This window comes from Henckelia pumila, chromosome 3 (assembly GCF_033568475.1).
Source record: "Henckelia pumila isolate YLH828 chromosome 3, ASM3356847v2, whole genome shotgun sequence".
In the NCBI taxonomy this organism is placed as follows: domain Eukaryota; kingdom Viridiplantae; phylum Streptophyta; class Magnoliopsida; order Lamiales; family Gesneriaceae; genus Henckelia; species Henckelia pumila.
In genome coordinates, this window is record NC_133122.1 from 111,915,243 (window position 1) to 111,934,889 (window position 19,647).

Below are 19,647 nucleotides of genomic sequence, written 5' to 3' on the forward strand. Positions count from 1 at the left end.
TGTACAACCATTAACTTGAAATGATACAACCAAAGTATGATGATTCATTACAAGTGAAATACTGTTTACAACTACAACAATACAGTATTTAAAATCATGGTACTCGTCTTTGTTTCTTGAGCATGAAGCTTCTAATAGACACACGCATTAATGCAAGAATACTCCTGTCCAAATCTCTCGGTATCTCGTCCTGCCAAGACTTCCAAAGGAATAACTCGAGCTCGCTAACTGGCTATGCACTGCATCAGTGCCTGTCAGTCGACCTCTTCTGCTAACGATCTACCGTCAGCGTTCTTCTTGTATCTAATTCATGATTTTGAACATGAAGTTTCCCGTGTGCTTACCGAATGCATTGATACAAGCATGTCGGTGAAACCATGTTTTACATGAGTTTAAAGACCTTATGCTCAAAACCATTCGTGCCTTAGCCACTCGAGGCATTTTCTGGTAATGGTATTTATGACATTCTCTCCAACTACGACTGGAGAATCTTTAGATTAGTGTCATCATGGTAAGGATGGTACAGATTCAAGCATCAAGTGCGTCCCAACCAATCCTCTGCCAATACTTTTGACATCCGGTACTCGATCTAAATCTAGGATCCACATGTGTAGAAGTCTTGAAAACTTGGACACGATCCATCGCTCCTGTCTGCACTTGTTTTAATCCCATAAGCCAAATCTTTTAAATTCCTGCCGATGAAGATAGTCTTCGGGCAACCTAATCGCCTCATTATCGTCTCTTTAAAAAGGTATCATAAATTCTACAACGTTAACCCAAAGTCTCATTACTATATCCCAAGTCTCTTTCCATGCAGCTCTGATACCAATAAATGTAGCGACCCAACCCGGATCCACTACCTAATCAGAGTTTGAGCATGATTAAGCATGAATTTAAAATAAATTGCTGCGGAAGACTTAAATAAAAACTGATCGAAAGAATACAACCGGTTAATTAAACCAATATACATCCCAATAGAATTACAAATAATCCTAAGGGTAAAGACCTACATCTAATCCTGCTTTCTTCACTGGTCACTGGCTACTCCAAGCTCCTGGTGCTCGACTCTGCACCTACACCTGCCCCGTCGAATGGGGTGTCCAGACATACAGAAAATACTGGACGTGAGCAAATACGCTCAATACGGAAGCAATGATATATAAGATATATGCAGCACACAAGTGTATTTAAAACCAGGGTAAAATACTATACTCATGGCACCAAGAATATGCAGGGATGTGCCAGATAGATATTATCCGCGGTGCCGCTCCCATATTCTCCTACTGACTATAGCGTCTACCCCACCGTCGTGGTCGCTCCTAGTGATAACAAAAAGAGGGGCTGAGTCTCCCCAATTCTGACTCGAATCCAAAACAGGACACGTGGTTCATATGGAAACTGGCAATCCCCGCCTTCAGTCCATGATGAGTTACAAGCTTCCTATGGAAACTGTCATGACTCACATCACACCAGATGCAGTCTATCGTAATAACATGCATGTGCTAAAGCTGTAAAACATATAAAACACGTAGCACATACTCATGCAACACATATAATATATATCATGCTGGTCATCTCAGTCATTACTTACGTACCTTATTACAGGCAGTCCTAGCAGTCCCAATCTAGGTTCCAAGTCTATCATCAGCTCTACAATGCAAATACCCATGCATCGTTCATTAAGCTCTAAAAGTCTTAACTAAGCTATTGCATACTCCCAAATGATTTTAGGAATTCAAAGCTATAACTGCGTTCGTCTTCAGCCCACTGATGGCGACTACCCCAAAACTTAGGCACAACTTCGCTACGACGCCAGGATCGCTCCGCTACTTCCGGATTCCCAATAGGACACCTAGAATTTCCTAGATCTAATTTAGAAGTTTAAGGAAAGAGAGATAATAGAGGAGAGAGGCGAGTTGCAAATGAGCCTTGCCACCTCTATTTACAGACAGAGAACGGAACGTCCGTTCGGGGTTTGTTGCGTCCGTTCCACCATCGTTGCGTCCGATTGTCACATCACGGCCGTAAGAAATGACATCATCTTGCTGACTTCATGGATGACATCAGTTGGGCAGAACGTTGCATCCGTTCCCCAATGTTTCTTCTGTTTTACCCAACCCTCCAGGCCATTTCTGATCATTCTGAGTTCATTTCTAAAGTACGTTAATTCATCTGAAATTTTCTTAATCATGTTTTACTAAATCAAAACATGATCATACGATTAATTACACATTAATCACTAATTACGGATACGGGTCACTACAATCTAATTCCAATGGTAATACTTAGACGTCATCACTGGAACACTTCATCAAATGTTCGATTGACAGTCCTTACCATTTTTCTATCCATCACTGCCATGGAGCAACACTTGATCCTTTACTTACTCAACCTGAGTATATCATTGCTAATACTAAGCAATATCTTGGATCAATTTTGGCTTCTTCCTAACAAGGAAACACTATCCTTGGAAACTATCCATTTCCTAAGCACCCCGCGTCAAAGTACTATCTCGAATATCTCTCGATCTACTACATCCAAACCATCACTGGTTGGACTTACTCTTCGATCTAACGCGGCTCGCACTTAGCTGGTCAATGGTAGTCAAATAAAACAACCACTAATTGTCGAAACCTACATGGTTCAATTAATAACCTTGACTCAGCTGCCACAAGTGAACTATTCCAAACATTTGGAATTGAAATAGCTGCATCGGATATATTACATCAATTTCTAACGACATTAGATAACGTTTTAAAATTAGTCTATTCAAACAGTCCTGTGCTATCCAAGCACTACCAATCGCTACCTTGTTTACTCAAAGCGATCACCAAGGCGAGTTAACCCCAAGAAACTTTCGCGATCTATCAATCTAGATTATTTCCATCCCATGGAAAATCCTATGCTTAATTCTTAAATCATCAGACAATACTTAGCGCAATCACTGAACTCACTATCCTTTGCCTCGTCCATTCAGGATGAATGCCACGACTCGTCAAGTCCAAAAACTAATGAATCCAAAAGATTCCCACAATCTCCGGACACGCTCCTGATTATATCCCTCGCTAATACTATGCAACAATTTAAGACTGAAATATCCTACCACGATGTCCACTTGGAATGACCACCAAGGGTACTCTGGCATAGGCCACGCTCTCCTCTCATCTTGAATACTCCTATACAGTACTCAGCACTTGATATAATCCATTACTGACGAAAACTATCATCACTGGGCAATACCCATCTCTAGGTCAAAGCTTACAATCCCATATCCTGGATAACCCTATGTAAAGGAATCCCAATAGTATCATCAAATATTATATTTAGTCATGTTATATTCCCAATCATCATTGGTGGAAATCCGACTACCGATTAGATCAAGTAAAACATGATTAAGGAAATTCCAAATGGGTTAACGGAGTCCAGAAATGGATTCAGGACACTCAAAAATAGCCAGAAAGGTCCCGAGGATCCGGAGGGTTCGGAAGCTCCGAACCAAGTCAGGAGGCTCCAGTTCGGATCTCCGAACCAAGTCAGGAGGATCCAAACTCAGGATCGGAGGCTCCGAAGTGGATCAGAAGCTCCGTCGGTGAGATCGGGCGTTCCGATCGGGACCAGGGCATGTGTCATGGCTGACGTCAGCAAAGTGACGTCATGGCTGACGTAATATTGGGCGATCGGATGCTCCGAAGATGGGATCGGAGGTTCCGATCGTGTTCGGACGTTCCGAACTAGGTTCGGAGGCTCCGAACTCCGTCTATAAATAGGGGGCCGAGATTTCATTTTTAAGTGCACCTTCCCTTCTCTTCTCTCTGATTCCTAGGCCTTCTAACTCAGATCTAGGGATTTCTAGGCATCCTATTGGGAATCCGGAAGTGGCATAGCAATCCCGACGTCGAGGCGAAGATGTGCCTAAGTTTTGAGGCAATTGTCATCAGCGGGCTGACGATGGACGCAGGTATAGCTATTGTCTCCTTAAATTATTTAGGAGTATGCAATAGCTTAGTTAAGGCTTCTAGAGCTTAAATATTGATGCATGGATATTTGCATTGTAGAGCTGATATAGGCTTGGAAACTAGAGCGGGACTGCATGGAACTGCCTGTAGTAAGGTACGTAAGTACAGACTGAGATAGCCAGCGGGTTTTGCATTCTTATATGTTGCATTTGTGTGTCATATTATTATGCATCATGTGCATATCATATTGTGCCTGTCCATCTTGTGAGATGAGTCATGTAGGGCCGCTCAGCCCTGTCTGAACCGGTGATGTCTAGTGCCTAGTGACTGACGGGTCATGGGTGATTAGCATCTGGGGACACAGTCCACGTCCTATAGGAATGAGCACTGTACACAGGGTTTGCTCCCCGGGTGGTACCACTCATGTCCTAGGCGCCATTATTGAGCAGTTATATACAGTTATCCTAGATATGGATACCCTATCATTTGCATGCATCATATTTGTATGTTTTACCCAGTGCTTTCGTAATGAGCTTAGAGCTCACGTCCAGTCTTTTCTGTGTATCTGGATACCCCATTCGTTGGGGCAGGTGTAGGTGCAGGATTGATCACCAGGAGCTTGGAGTAGCCAGTGACCAGTGAAGACAGCAGGATTAGCTGTAGGTTTTACCTTTAGGCTATTTATTCGATTTGGTTGTATAAATCAAATTGGTTTAACCGGTTGTATTATGCCGGTCTGTTTTTATTTAAGTCTTTCACAGCGAATTTATTTAATGCATGTTTAATTATGCTCTTAAACTCTGATTAGGTAGTGGATCCGGGTTGGGTCGCTACATTTATTGGTATCAGAGCATATGCATGCAAGAGACTTGGGATATAGTAATGAGACCTTGGAAGAGGTAATGATGCAGCAATTAGTTTTCCCAGAGACTATCATCATCGGCAGGATTTCTAAAGATTTGGCTTATGGGATTCCAGCAAGTGCGGACAAGAGTGATGGATCGTGTCCGAGTTTTCAAGACTTCTACTCAGGTGGATCCTAGCTTTGGATCGAGTACCGGATGCCAGAGGCATTGGATGGGACGCACTTGATGCTTGCATTTGTATCGTCCGTACCATGATGGCACTACTCTGAAGATTCTCCACTAGTAGTTGGAGAGATTGTCCAATAGACCTTTACTAGGGAATGCCTCGAGTGCCTAAGGCATGACAGGTTTCGAGCGTAAGGTCTTTAACCTCATGCAGTACATGATTTTTCTGGTATGCTGATATCTATGCATTCGGGAAGCACACGGGAAACTTCATGTTCAAAAGCATGATTTGGTTACAAGAAGAACGCTGATGGTAGATCGTGACCAGAAGAGGTCAAATGACATGCACTGATGCAGAGCATAGCTGGATAGCTATCACGAGCCATTTCTCCGTAGTTCTTCGTAGGAGGACATGTAGAGAGACTTGGTCGGGAGTATGCTTGTATCGATGCGTGTGTCGATTAGAAGCTTCATACTCAAGAAACGAAGACTAGTACAATGATTTAAATACTGTATTGATGTAGTTGTAAACAGTATTTCAGTTGTAATGAATCATCATATTTTGGTTGTATCATTTCAAGTTCGATTGTACATTTCATTGTATTTTGAATGCTGTATGTATTACATGAGATTGTAATAAAGAGAATTGTACATAACTTGAAATAAGTGATACATGTTTTATTTATCCATCAATTCGTGGATGATTGCATGATTGTGCGGAAGTTTGGATTGGGTTTAGTTGATTAGCGTTCAACTATTGCAGCTCATGGGATTTGAGTGGGCAGACTATGACAGTGTGACTTGCGGTTAGTCTAGGCGTTTTCCTAGGATTGACCAAGTTAGTCAATGGATTATGTTAGTGCCAGCGATGAGTGGACTCATCTAGAGGCATTAAGGGTATTGTTCGGTTTAGAACATTTGGGCTTCGTTCTAGGTTGTTTCCTTGAGAAAATTAGGCTGTCTGACCTTCGTTAGGTTGAGACTTGTGATGATGGGTTTTCATCGGGATACCAGGTCCAGTATATGCCGAGAGTTGTGGACTATGGCCAGGACTAGACGTGATGGGGCGCGACCCTATGCCAGTGTTACTCTGGGAGTCCTTGTACTTCAGAGGTTATTTGGGAGCCTTCGTGCTTCTGGATTGGCGGTGGGAAGGCTGTTCAGTCTAGGGATTTGATGACAGTCATGACAAGGTATGACCTTGGATTAGATATCAGGTTTGATATCGATGGTTCGATATCGTCTGGTGTGCCAGAGATATAGTTTGAATATTCTGCAGTAGGAACCAGTCATGGAGGGATTTCCTTGACGAGTGTGTACCTTGAGTAGATAGGTATTAACCTTTGAATTACTGCTAGATGCGTGGATCTAGTAGGTGGATGGATTTATACCAACAATGACTAGGGGTTGTCATCAGAGTTGTGGTTAAATTTTCCTTGTGATAGGAATTATCCAAGATACTGGATGGGATGCTGTTTTAAGACTTCAACTTGAATACGAGGACTACTCCTTGATGATTGGCTTCATCAATATTGGATTATATCAGACGTTGAGGATTGAACATGACTATTTAAGATATGAGGGAAGCATGGCCTATGACCGTGAAATCTTGGTGGTTGTACAGGTGGGTTATTGAGGTAAGCTACCTTAATCTTAATTTGTTGAACAATCTTAGCGAGGGATATAATCAAGATTGTGTCCGAAGATTGTGGAAATATTTAGGATTCTTTAGTTATTCTTCTTGGACTTGACGAGTCGTGGTGTTCATTCTGAATGAACGATGTAAGGATAGTGAGTCCAGTGGTTGATCTAAGTACTGTCTGATAATTTCAGAGGTTGAGCGTAGGATTTTCCATGGGATGGAAATGGGCTTAGTTATCTTGATGTTTGCCTTGGGTGAACAAGACAACGATTAGTAGTGCTAAGGTGGCACGGGATCTGTGCTAGTGACTACTAGTGTTTATTGGCTAACTCTTTCAGAGTTAGGATGATTAAGTTCAGAATACGAAGCAGCGGTTAGTAGTGCTGAAAAGGCGCAGGACTTGTGCCAAGTAAACTACTTATGTACTGTGATCTGACACCATTTGGAAATGGTTCTTTGTGGCAGCTGAGTCATAGTTATTGACCAAGCCATGCAGGTTGAATAATCAGTGGTGGTCTGATTTGATAAGTGCGAGCTTAAGTAGATCGACAAATTCGATTGGTTGAGCCAATCAGGGTTGATCAAGATATATCAATTAAGAAATACTTGGAATAGTATTTTGTCGAGTAATACTTATGGGATGAGTACTGAATACCATCTCAGAGAAATCGGAGATTTGAGTTATTTAGTCTCAATGATCGCTAGAGATGAATCTTCTAGGATTGCTGTAATCGGGAACGATTGCAAGTGGACTTGTATGATCAAATTAGGTGCTAACTTGAGAGTGGAGACAAGCAAGGGAATTCGTAGTTTCCGGTATGGTGCATTCTTATTAATAAGGAAGCTGATATTGATCCAATCAATTGCTTAGTGATAGCAATAGGTCAGCAAAGGATCATGTTGTTGTTTCATGTGAAAGTTTTCCATTGAATAACAATAGTGAAGATTGTTGACCGGACATTTCAGTTAAGTGAGGGCATCTATGTCTACCGTTGTGGTTGGACCCGACGAGTAGTTGGAAATGCTAATGGACATTAGCAAGGAAACATCAGTTGTCTGATCTATGTGGCATTAGCTGGGATCTAATTCTCGAGATCCAGCAGGTTGTGTCACTAATATTCCAGCGAGTGATGTACGATATGTGATTGAGATAGTCAAGGATCGACTTAGTAGCCAACGAGGTTTGCCTTTGGGGTCGAAGATTTCGCAAGATCGTGACGGATCGAGTTTGTTCTTTTGAGTCAGTAAGTCACATCTATGCAGACTGTTTGTCAAAGATATTGCGTTGTAGCAATAAACGACAATCAGAGACGCATTGTGTGGCAAGTTACTTCGAGCACAATTATTTCCTAGGATTGACTAGGGAATCAACGAATTAGATCGTTCGGTGCTGAGACTGATGCGTTCGGCAAGGGAGCGATTTGACTATTGAGAATCCGTTGGGATTTAGTTCTAGGATCAGTATGTTCAACCTTGGGAGGTTGGTATGAGCTGATGGTATTATCAGAGACTCTGAGTTGAGTTATACCAGGTGCAATGACTGTCGAGTTTCGAGACGGAATAGGAAGTGTTTCCATATGTCTGTGCACTGTGGAATGTTGCAGTCGAGCATATTGGTGGGAGCTTGCCTTAGTCTTGATGTGTGTACACTGATTGCGAGTATGTATAACTAACCAGAGGATGTTCATCGATTAAATTCATGAGGTGAATAACCTATGATCGAGATGATGTAGATCATCAGAGGCGTAATGACTTCTATTGCAAAGTATGTGTGATTTCGCAGGCCGGTGAGGTTATACTAAGAAACGTGGACAACAGAATTTACTAGAAGAAAGAGTGGGTGCCCGGAGAGCCAACTTGTGGCTAAGGGCTTTGATGACTCTTTGTATAAACAATCTTTTGTTTAATATAATTTACATTTTTATGAATGGCAATGACAGCCGGGCTGCCCGGCCCGACCCCATTAGGGCGCGGGCAGCCCGGGAATGTCCCGGGCGGCCCGCGGGAAAAATTAATTTTTTAATTTTTAAATTAAATTTTAATATGTTAAAATTCTATTTTTGGTCCGATCGAAAATTGTTTTTGATTGGTCCACGAGGCGTCGGATCGAATTGTTCGAGTTCGAAAATTTTAAAATTGATTTTTGGATAAATTTGAATTTTTGGAAAATTTAAATATTTTATCCGTTAAATTAAATTTTGAAATTAATTATTTTTGGTACAATTGATGATAAGATATGATCTTATGGAAATATTGAGTAAAATATGATTTTATTTGATAAAAAGATAAAATATGATTTTGTATGTAAAATAAGATTTTATATATGAAATATGATTTTATCCTTTTAAATTTAAATTGCCATTGCATGTTATCCAATAAATTAACTTTGAATTAAATGTTATTTGATAAGGATGATCGATTGCCATGACCAATTTTGTAGGTGTATGTTAGGAATTTACATTTGTTTTTATTGTTGTTGGATTTATTAATGGGCCTGGTTTATGGCCCAATATGAATTGTCATATGTAATAAAAGTGGGCTTGGTTTATGGCCCGTTCCCACCCCTTAAAAATGTATCCCCTACTTGTCATTGCTATTTATTGTAAATACATTAGATTTAGTGGGAGATCAAGATTTGAAGATGGAGGTGGGCCCAGCAGACAATAAAGACAGAAGAAATGTAAATTGGAAGCTCAATGTAATAGGATTGCATTGCATACTGCATATTACCTAGGATTGGACTAAGACTCGTGATTGGCAACCACGGGTCGATTAGAAATGGAATCGATCATCCTATATAATATGTGATATTATTGTTGTATGCATGTTTTAGACAAAATTGTGTGAATCCGGCAAGCATACAAAATTTTAAAAATGATGAGACAAACTTTCATAATTAAAATCTCTCATTTTAAATATGATTTAAAATTGATATCAAGATAAATAAAGGAAATTTAAAATTGTTTAAATGTTCCTACCTTCCATCAACGATCAATGTATGAGATGCTACCCGCGGATACGGTCCGGCTCATATTATTGGGGGGGCCCGTTCGTCGGAAAGTTGTACATTGGATCGACACATGTTGTAAGTTGGGTGGAACTCCCATGGGATCGGCTCATATTATTGGGAGATCCAGATGGAGACCGTCCATCACAACTTAATATTGATGGGTCATCTTGACATGTCACAATAAACGGCGTCATATTATTGGGCCCTTATTGGACATGAGGTAAAAACGTGGAGGTTGCTTTGGAAGCAATTGGGCTCTACCTTTTGAAAATTATGGTTGGCTGATATTATTCGGGACCATAGTTTGTCAATTGGACTCCATGTTCCCACTAAGGAAAACAGTTTCCCGTTTTCACTAGAGGGTAGTGAAATCGTTAAAATAGTGGGAGTGAGATTCATAAAATAAATTTCGCCATATTTTATGTCTTAGTAAATTAATTAAACAATCACTGATATTTGTCTATTTCTTTTCAGTATTTCATAAAGATGAATTCGCGTAATCCACTTTTCTCGATCCTCGAACAAAATAAGTTGACTGGCGCAAACTATACGGAATGGTTCCGTAAGTTGAAGATTGTCTTGACTTTGGAGAAGATGCTCTACGTGTTAGAAAAATCTCCTCCGAAGGAAGCACCAGCTGACATAAGTCCGGAAGAGTTAGCCAAACTTGATACATGGTGGGACCATGATATCAAGGCCAAATGCTATATGCAAGCCTCGATGTCTGATGAACTCCAGAGGCGATTTGAGGACATCGTGAATGCTGCTGACATTCACGTACAACTCAAGGAACTTTTCGGGGCTCAATCGAGGGCTGAAAGGTTCGCTACTGTAAAGGAGCTAATGACGTGTCGCATGCGTGAAGGGACTTCGGTCTGTGATCATGGGGTACGAGTGATTTGGCTCATACAGAAGTTGGTAACCCTTGATTTGGTGTTGGAGCATGAACTCAATGTGGACTTACTACTTCTATCTCTTCCTTCTTCGTTTGACGGATTTGTGATGAATTTCAATATGAACAAGATAGAGGCCTCCCTTGAAGAGATGGTCAATATGCTTGTGACATATGAATCCACATTAAAGAAGGATAAATCGGCTTTCTTGGTGGGCTCCTCTTCTTCTGCTAAGAAGGGGCCAAGTACAAAGGGTAAGAAACGTTCTGCCCCACCCAAGAAAATCGAACCCGAGAAGAAGTATAAGACAAAGGCTTCAAACTTGGAAAAATCCAAGGATGTTTGCCATTACTGCAAGAAGCCCGGTCATTGGAAGCGTAACTGCAAGGAATATCTAGAGCAGTTGCGAACTGCGAAGGGTATGTTCTATATTGAAATAAATGTTTCACTTAATACTACTTCTTGGGTATTGGATACCGGATGTGGATCTCACATTTGCAATGATTTGCAGGTGATGACAAGAAGTCGCAGGCTTAGAATGGGTGAGACCCAGCTGGGGCTCGGAAATGGTTCCAGAGTTGAAGCTAAAGCTGTGGGAGATATTTATTTAATTTTGCAGAACGGTTTTAAGTTACTTTTGAGAGATGTTTTATTTGTTCCGGATTTGATTAAAAACATTATTTCTGTTTCTATGCTTGATAGAGATGGCTATTCTTGCAATTTTGTGAATGAGATTTGCAATATTTACAAGAATGAATGTTTGATTGGAAATGGACAACTTGAAAACGATCTATATAACTTAAAACTAAAAGATGTTCCAATAAATTATGTTGATAAACCGGCAACAACAAACAAAAGGAAAATCGATAGTCAAAACCCGGCAAACCTTTGGCGTGCTAGGCTAGGTCATATTTCCTCAAGGAGGATGAACAAGCTAGTGGGAGAGGGCATGTTTGATATGTCTGATATTAACTCTCTACCTACTTGTGAATCCTGCCTGAAAGGAAAAATGACTAAATCTCCTTTTAAGGGGAAACCTGAGCGTAGTCAAAATCTGTTGGATTTGATCCATACAGATGTTTGTGGTCCATTTAGAGTTGGTACTCAATATGGTCACACTGAAAGAGTGGGTGCCCGGTGAGCCAACTTGTGGCTAAGGGCTTTGATGACTCTTTGTTTAAACAATCTTTTGTTTAATATTATTTACACTTTTATTAAAGGCAATGACTTTATCTTTCTTCATATTGTTATATTGTGATATACTATTGTTGTTTTGATAAAGACCTTGAATATACTATAGTGTATGTAAGATGTGGTAGAACATGGAGATGTCTATCATGAAACACATCTTATAGTCACTGTATATTCTAAACTGTTCCTAGTCGATTGAGCCGTCCGATAATAAGGATAAGGATCGCTCGAGTTTGAGACTAGCATTTGCGATGCAGAGTACCACGTTTCATTGGTAAGGAACATAGAGATGTTCGAAGCATGCAAATGGATATTCATATGATGAATGATCGAACTACCCTATCCGGACTTTCCAAGTGGTTATCACTTATCGAGTGGATATAGTCCGCGGTTTTGGTTGTACACCATTAGTCCTTACTACTTGAAACATCATTGAGACTCTATATGCTAGTACTGTACTTTGACTCGTTTACCGACTCTATTGGGGTCATCAGGTGTCGGGATTGGGTACAGTTAAAACACATATATGAGTCGATGCATTGTTGTCAAGGATTCACCACATACTTGCGAGTGTGGATATCCTATGCGATCTGAGGAGATATTAGTGTGACGAATCTCTGGCCAGAGTACATGATGTGATTTAAGAAATGGTTTCTTAGTAGCACATGCGATGTCACTATTTGATCTTCAAGATGTATTGCATAGTTATCGAATCTCGAGCGACTCTCGATATACCAATGGTTGTTGATTCGATCGGGATATATGGATGAAGGGACCGTACTTGTAGTGACCCTTACCCGGATCACCTACTAAACAGAACTTATGCATGCAATTAACTTAATTAAACAGATATCAGAATAAAAATGCGGAATCCAATAACATTATACAATCCCAAGTAAAGGAATCTGTAATTATCCAATAATATACAACCAAATCGAATAGCTGTATAAACCCAAACAACAGTAATAAAACCTAGACGAAGCTCCAGCTGGCCAACCACTGACTAGCCCCTCCTGGATCCACCCTCCTCGTCCAATCGCAAACCTGCCCCATGGAATAGGGTGTCTAGAAAATACAGAGTACGAGACGTGAGCATAAAACGCTCAGTGCGAGAGTATGAGTATACATGCATGCAAAGTGAACTCCCTATAGACTCGAGGTCAAGGATCAGATAACAGAGACAGACCGGGCCCTGGTATGTAGCACGCTGTGCCGTCGCTTCAGGAGGTGGTTCCCATACCGAGATAATCGTGGATACGCCGGACCCAAATCGATGGAAGTCCATCCACTAACAGGATAGGGTACAACCCTACTACAGACATCTCGAAGGAGATACAGCAAGATGCAAATGAATGCAGCATAATATCATGGCATATAAATCATGCAGTCATATAATACATGCATACTCAGTCAGGATATCTCGAACAGTACTTTCGTACCTTGAAACAGTGAAAGCTCTACCAACTCTAGGTCCACGCCTATAGTCTGCTCTACACAGCCAAATGATACTACTATAATTAAAGTGCTCTAAAAGCCTTAACTAAGCTATTGCATACTCCTAAATATTTATAGGGAGCAAAGCTATACCTTCGTCCGTCGTTAGCCCTTTGATGTCGATGCCTCCAGAACTTGGGCACAACTCCGCTACGACTACCGAACGCCTCTCCGACCTCCGGACCAAGCCTAAGAAGACTAGAACAGCTCCAAAAGGACTAGAAAGGAAAGGAGAACTCGGAATTGGCAAATGAAAGTGAAGTCTCGGCCTTCTATTTATAGACAACGATCGGAACTTCCGATCCTTGATCGGAACGTCCGAACCTCGATCGGAACGTCCGATCCTGTCATCGGAGCTTCCGAAGATCCTGATCTACCACGTGTCAAAATATCACTTGATGACTCCGGATAGGGGTGATCGGAGCTTCCGGTCCTGATCGGAGCTTCCGATCCAACCACATGTCATGCCTGACGTAATAACATCGGTGCCTCCGATCGCTCATCGGAGCTTCCGATCCTGTTCGGAGCTTCCGATCGTGCCTTCGGAGCTTCCGATCCGTCCGATACCTAATTCAATTAATTAGCATTAATCCTTTAATTACTCAATTAGGGCACGGGCTACTACAGTACTGTACGCTAACCAAAATCTATTGGTTCTTGTAGGCACTATCAGTGATACCTAGGGAATCATGGGGCGATGTTGCTAGGCGCTCTTACCATGATTCGATGGGCAAGTCGGAAATTGTTGTTCCGAGTCACAAAGAGTTGTAAGCCCACGGCTAGCTGTATCCCTGAACCATTGAGGGTCACACAGTGTAATGGATTTTAATCCTCGTTGAGATAGTTAAATTTAAAGAGTTAAATTTAATGAACAAAGAATTTGGACTTCTTAATTATGAGTAGAGGAGTAAGATTTCCTAAAATGACATAGGGATGGCCATTTTTGGAAATCATTGAATTCGGATTCAGAAAAATTTATCTTGACTTTAAAAGGTGCAGAAATGGTTTCTGTGCACATTGGTGAAATCGGTTTATCAATCGGAGTCACGATGAATTTTATATTAATTTCTGAACATGCGGGCTTTGCTTGTCGGGCTTGAACTTATGACTAATGGGCCCTAAGCTGTTAGTGGCCTACATTATAAATAAGTTATTGCAGTGCAGAAATTAAACACAACAGGTCACAAGAATTTTTGAAAACCCTAGTTAATTTTCTAAAAGGTGGCCGCCCCCTCTCCCTTTGCTCGAAAAGAAATCCAGCCTGTGATTTTGAATTACAGTCTGGTTTAACGGATCAAATTCGTTAATCTCTTCGTAGAAACTTCTGATAGATTTTCTAGTGCAATCTATCAGAGGGATTAAATATCCGTTCGTGGACCTGATTGAAGAACAGTTCGTCCATCAGTTCCAGGGATATACAACGAGAGCAGAGAAATCTGTTGGTGTCCAAAATCTCGATTCGAGATTAAAGGTAAAAATTTTATAATCGTTATTTAATTTTTACACACACAATTTAATCGTAAGGTTGATACCCATTATGGAATCGTTCCATATAAAAATTTTAAACTTCCGCTGCACCGGGTATCAATCCTAATTGATCTGATCGCCCCGTTCTCCAACAGTGGTATCAGAGCCAGGTTGCTCAGATCAAGCGATTAAATTAATCGATTGTACAAAAATTTTTAAGCCTCGGTTTTTGAAACAAAATAAATATTTAAAAATAAAATTTATTTTTTTCGGGCAAAAACCCGGGAAGCGATTGGATCGCTGCCCAGGGCAGCGATCGTCGCTGCCCTAGGGGCAGCCGGGCTGCCCGGCCCGAGCCCTACGGGGCGCGGGCAGCCCGGGAATGTCCCGGGCGGCCCGCGGGAAAAGTTATTTTTTAATTTTTTAAATTAAATTTTAATATGTTAAAATTCTATTTTTGGTCCGATCGAAAATTGTTTTGATTGGTCCACGAGGCGTCAGATCGAATTGTTCGAGTTCGAAAATTTTAAAATTGATTTTTGGATAAATTTGAATTTTTGGAAAATTTAAATATTTTATCCGTTAAATTGAATTTTGAAATTAATTATTTTTGGTACAATTGATGATAAGATATGATCTTATGGATATATTGAGTAAAATATGATTTTATGTATAAAATTGGATTTTATAGATAAAATATGATTTTATTTGATAAAAAGATAAAATATGATTTTGTATATAAAATAAGATTTTATGTATGAAATATGATTTTATCCTTTTAAATTTAAATTGCCATTGCATGTTATCCAATAAATTAATTTTGAATTAAATGTTATTGGATAAGGATGATCGATTGCCATGACCAATTTTGTAGGTGTATGTTAGGAATTTACATTTGTTTTTATTGTTGTTGGATTTATTAATGGGCCCGGTTTATGGCCCAATATGAATGTCATATGTAATAAAAGTGGGCTTGGTTTATGGCCCGTTCCCACCCCTTAAAAATGTATCCCCTACTTGTCATTGTTATTTATTGTAAATACATTAGATTTAGTGGGAGATCAAGATTTGAAGATGGAGGTGGGCCCAGCAGACAATAAAGACAGAAAAAATGTAAATTGGAAGCAAATGTAATAGGATTGAATTGCATACTGCATATTACCTAGGATTGGACTAAGACTCGTGATTGGCAACCACGGGTCGATTAGAAATGGAATCGATCATCCTATATAATATGTGATATTATGGTTGTATGCATGTTTTAGACATAATTGTGTGAATCCGGCAAGCATACAAAATTTTAAAAATGATGAGACAAATTTTTATAATTAAAATCTCTCATTTTAAATATGATTTAAAATTGATATCAAGATAAATAAAGGAAATTTAAATTTGTTTAAATGTTCCTACCTTCCATCAACGATCAATGTATGAGATGCTACCCGCGGATACGGTCCGGCTCATATTATTGGGGGGGCCCGTTCGTCGGAAAGCTGTACATTGGATCGACACATGTTGTAAGTTGGGTGGAACTCCCATGGGATCGGCTCATATTATTGGGGGATTCACATGGCGACCGTCCATCACAACTTAATATTGATGGGTCATCTTGACATGTCACAATAAACGGCGTCATATTATTGGGCCCTTATTGGACATGAGGTAAAAACATGGAGGTTGCTTTGGAAGCAATTGGGCTCTACCTTTTGAAATTATGGTTGGATGATATTATTCGGGACCATAGATTGTCAATTGGACTCCATGTTCTCACTAAGGAAAACAGGTTCCCGTTTTCACTAGAGGGTAGTGAAATCGTTAAAATAGTGGGAGTGAGATTCATAAAATAAATTTCGCCTATTTTATGTCTTAGTAAATTGCTTTAACAATCACTGATATTTGTCTGTTTCTTTTCAGTATTTCATAAGATGAATTCGCGTAATCCACTTTTCTCGATCCTCGAACAAAATAAGTTGACTGGCGCAAACTATACGGAATGGTTCCGTAAGTTGAAGATTGTCTTGACTTCGGAGAAGATGCTCTACGTGTTAGAAAAATCTCCTCCGAAGGAAGCACCAGCTGACGTAAGTCCGGAAGAGTTAGCCAAACTTGATACATGGTGGGACCATGATATCAAGACCAAATGCTATATGCAAGCCTCGATGTCTGATGAACTCCAGAGGCGATTTGAGGACACCGTGAATGCTGCTGACATTCACGTTCAACTCAAGAAACTTTTTGGGGCTCAATCGAGGGCTGAAAGGTTCTTTACTGTAAAGGAGCTAATGACGTGTCGCATGCGTGAAGGGACTTCGGTCCGTGATCATGGGGTACGAGTGATTTGGCTCATACAGAAGTTGGTAACCCTTGATTTGGTGTTGGAGCATGAACTCAACGTGGACTTACTACTTCTGTCTCTTCCTTCTTCGTTTGACGGATTTGTGGTGAATTTCAATATGAACAAGATAGAGGCCTCCCTTGAAGAGATGGTCAATATGCTTGTGACATATGAATCCACATTAAAGAAGGATAAACCGGCTTTCTTGGGGGGTTCCTCTTCTTCTGCTAAGAAGGGGCCAAGTACAAAGGGTAAGAAACGTTCTGCCCCACCCAAGAAAATCGAACCCGAGAAGAAGTACAAGACAAAGGCTTCAAACATGGAAAAATCCAAGGATGTTTGCCATTACTGCAAGAAGCCCGGTCATTGGAAGCGTAACTGTAAGGAATATCTAGAGCAGTTGCGAACTGCAAAGGGTATGTTCTATATTGAAATAAATGTTTCACTTAATACTACTTCTTGGGTATTGGATACCGGATGTGGATCTCACATTTGCAATGATTTGCAGGTGATGACAAGAAGTCACAGGCTTAGAATGGGTGAGACCCAGCTGAGGCTCGGAAATGGTTCCAGAGTTGAAGCAAAAGCCGTGGGAGATGTTTATTTAATTTGGCAGAACGGTTTTAAGTTACTTTTAAGAGATGTTTTATTTGTTCCGGATTTGATTAAAAACATTATTTCTGTTCCTATGCTTGATAGAGATGGTTATTCTTGTAATTTTGTGAATGGGATTTGCAATATTTACAAGAATGAATGTTTGATTGGAAATGGACAACTTGAAAACGATCTATACAACTTAAAACTAAAAGACGTTCCAATAAATTATGTTGATAAACCGGCAACAACAAACAAAAGGAAAATCGATAGCCAAAACCCGGCAAACCTTTGGCACGCTAGGCTAGGTCATATTTCCTCAAGGAGGATGAACAAGCTAGTGGGAGAGAGCATGTTTGATATGTCTGATATTAACTCTCTACCTACTTGTGAATCCTTCCTGAAAGGAAAAATGACTAAATCTCCTTTTAAGGGGAAACCTGAGCGTAGTCAAAATCTGTTGGATTTGATCCATACAGATGTTTGTGGTCCATTTAGAGTTGGTACTCAATATGGCCACACCTACTTCATTACCTTTACTGATGATTATTCGAGGTATGGGTATTTATATTTAATGAAATATAAGTCTGAAGCATTTGAAAAGTTCAAAGAATTCAAGGCTGAAGTAGAAAACAAGTTAGGTAAAAGTATTAAAGCACTTCAATCGGATCGAGGTGGAGAATACTTAAGTACCGAGTTTTTGGACTATCTAAAAGAGAATGGGATTCTCTCTCAGTGGACTCCTCCTATGACACCACATCTCAATGGTGTATCGGAGCATCGTAATCGAACTTTGTTGGACATGGTTCGATCCATGATGAGCTTTACTGAGCTTCCACCTTCGTTTTGGGGTTATGCGCTTGAAACAGCGGTATTGTTGTTGAACAACGTCCACACTAAAGCAGTGGACAAAACACCATACGAGTTATGGAATGGCAAAGCTCCTAAGTATTCGTACTTGAGGATTTGGGGATGTCCTGCTTACGTGAAGCGGACAGTGGGAGATAAGTTGGATAGTCGATCCAGCTTATGTTATTTTATAGGGTATCCGAAGAATTCAATCGGATATTATTTCTATTATCCTGCTGAAACAAAGGTGTTTGTTTCAAGGAATGCCACCTTCTTGGAGAAGGAGTTCTTATTGGATAAGAAAGGCGAGATGATGGAACTCGAAGAAATTCGAGAAGAACCCGAAATACAAAATAACGATCCTACACCTCAGGAACCATTGCTGGACACGCCTATACCTAGAATATCCGAGAGGACTTCTAGACCTCCTATTCGATATGGTCTTCTTCTTGAAGGGGATCAAGATGAACCCGATGTTGGATGTGATCCAAGAAACTTCAAGGAAGAAAATTCTGATGCGGATTCAAATTTATGTCTTGAAGCTATGCAGTCGGAAATAGATTCGATGCATACAAACCAAGTTTGGACTTTAGTAGATCCTCCCGATGGAATTGTTCCAATAAGGTGTAAATGGATCTACAAGAGAAAGCTTGGGCCTGATGGTAAGGTATTGACCTACAAGGCGCGATTGGTGGCAAAAGGTTATACTCAAAGACAAGGAGTTGACTATGATGAAACCTTTTCACCAGTCGCAATGTTCAAGTCTATAAGAATCCTTATTGCCATAGCTGCATGGTATGACTATGAGATATGGCAAATGGATGTGAAGACTGCTTTTCTTAATGGAGACATTAAGGAAGAAATCTATATGAAGCAGCCTGAGGGGTTCACATCCATGGGAAGCGAGCATAAGGTATGCAAGCTTCAGAGATCAATTTATGGTCTAAAACAAGCATCAAGAAGTTGGAACCAGAAATTTGATGAAACAATAAAAGATTTTATTTTCATCAAGAATCCAGAGGAACCATGCGTGTACAAGAAAGTAGTTAAGGATGCTGTGACATTCTTAGTACTTTATGTTGATGACATCCTACTCATTGGGAATGACGTAGGGATGTTGCAGTCAACAAAGATATGGTTATCAGGTAGATTCTCGATGAAGGATTTGGGTGAGGCATCCTATAT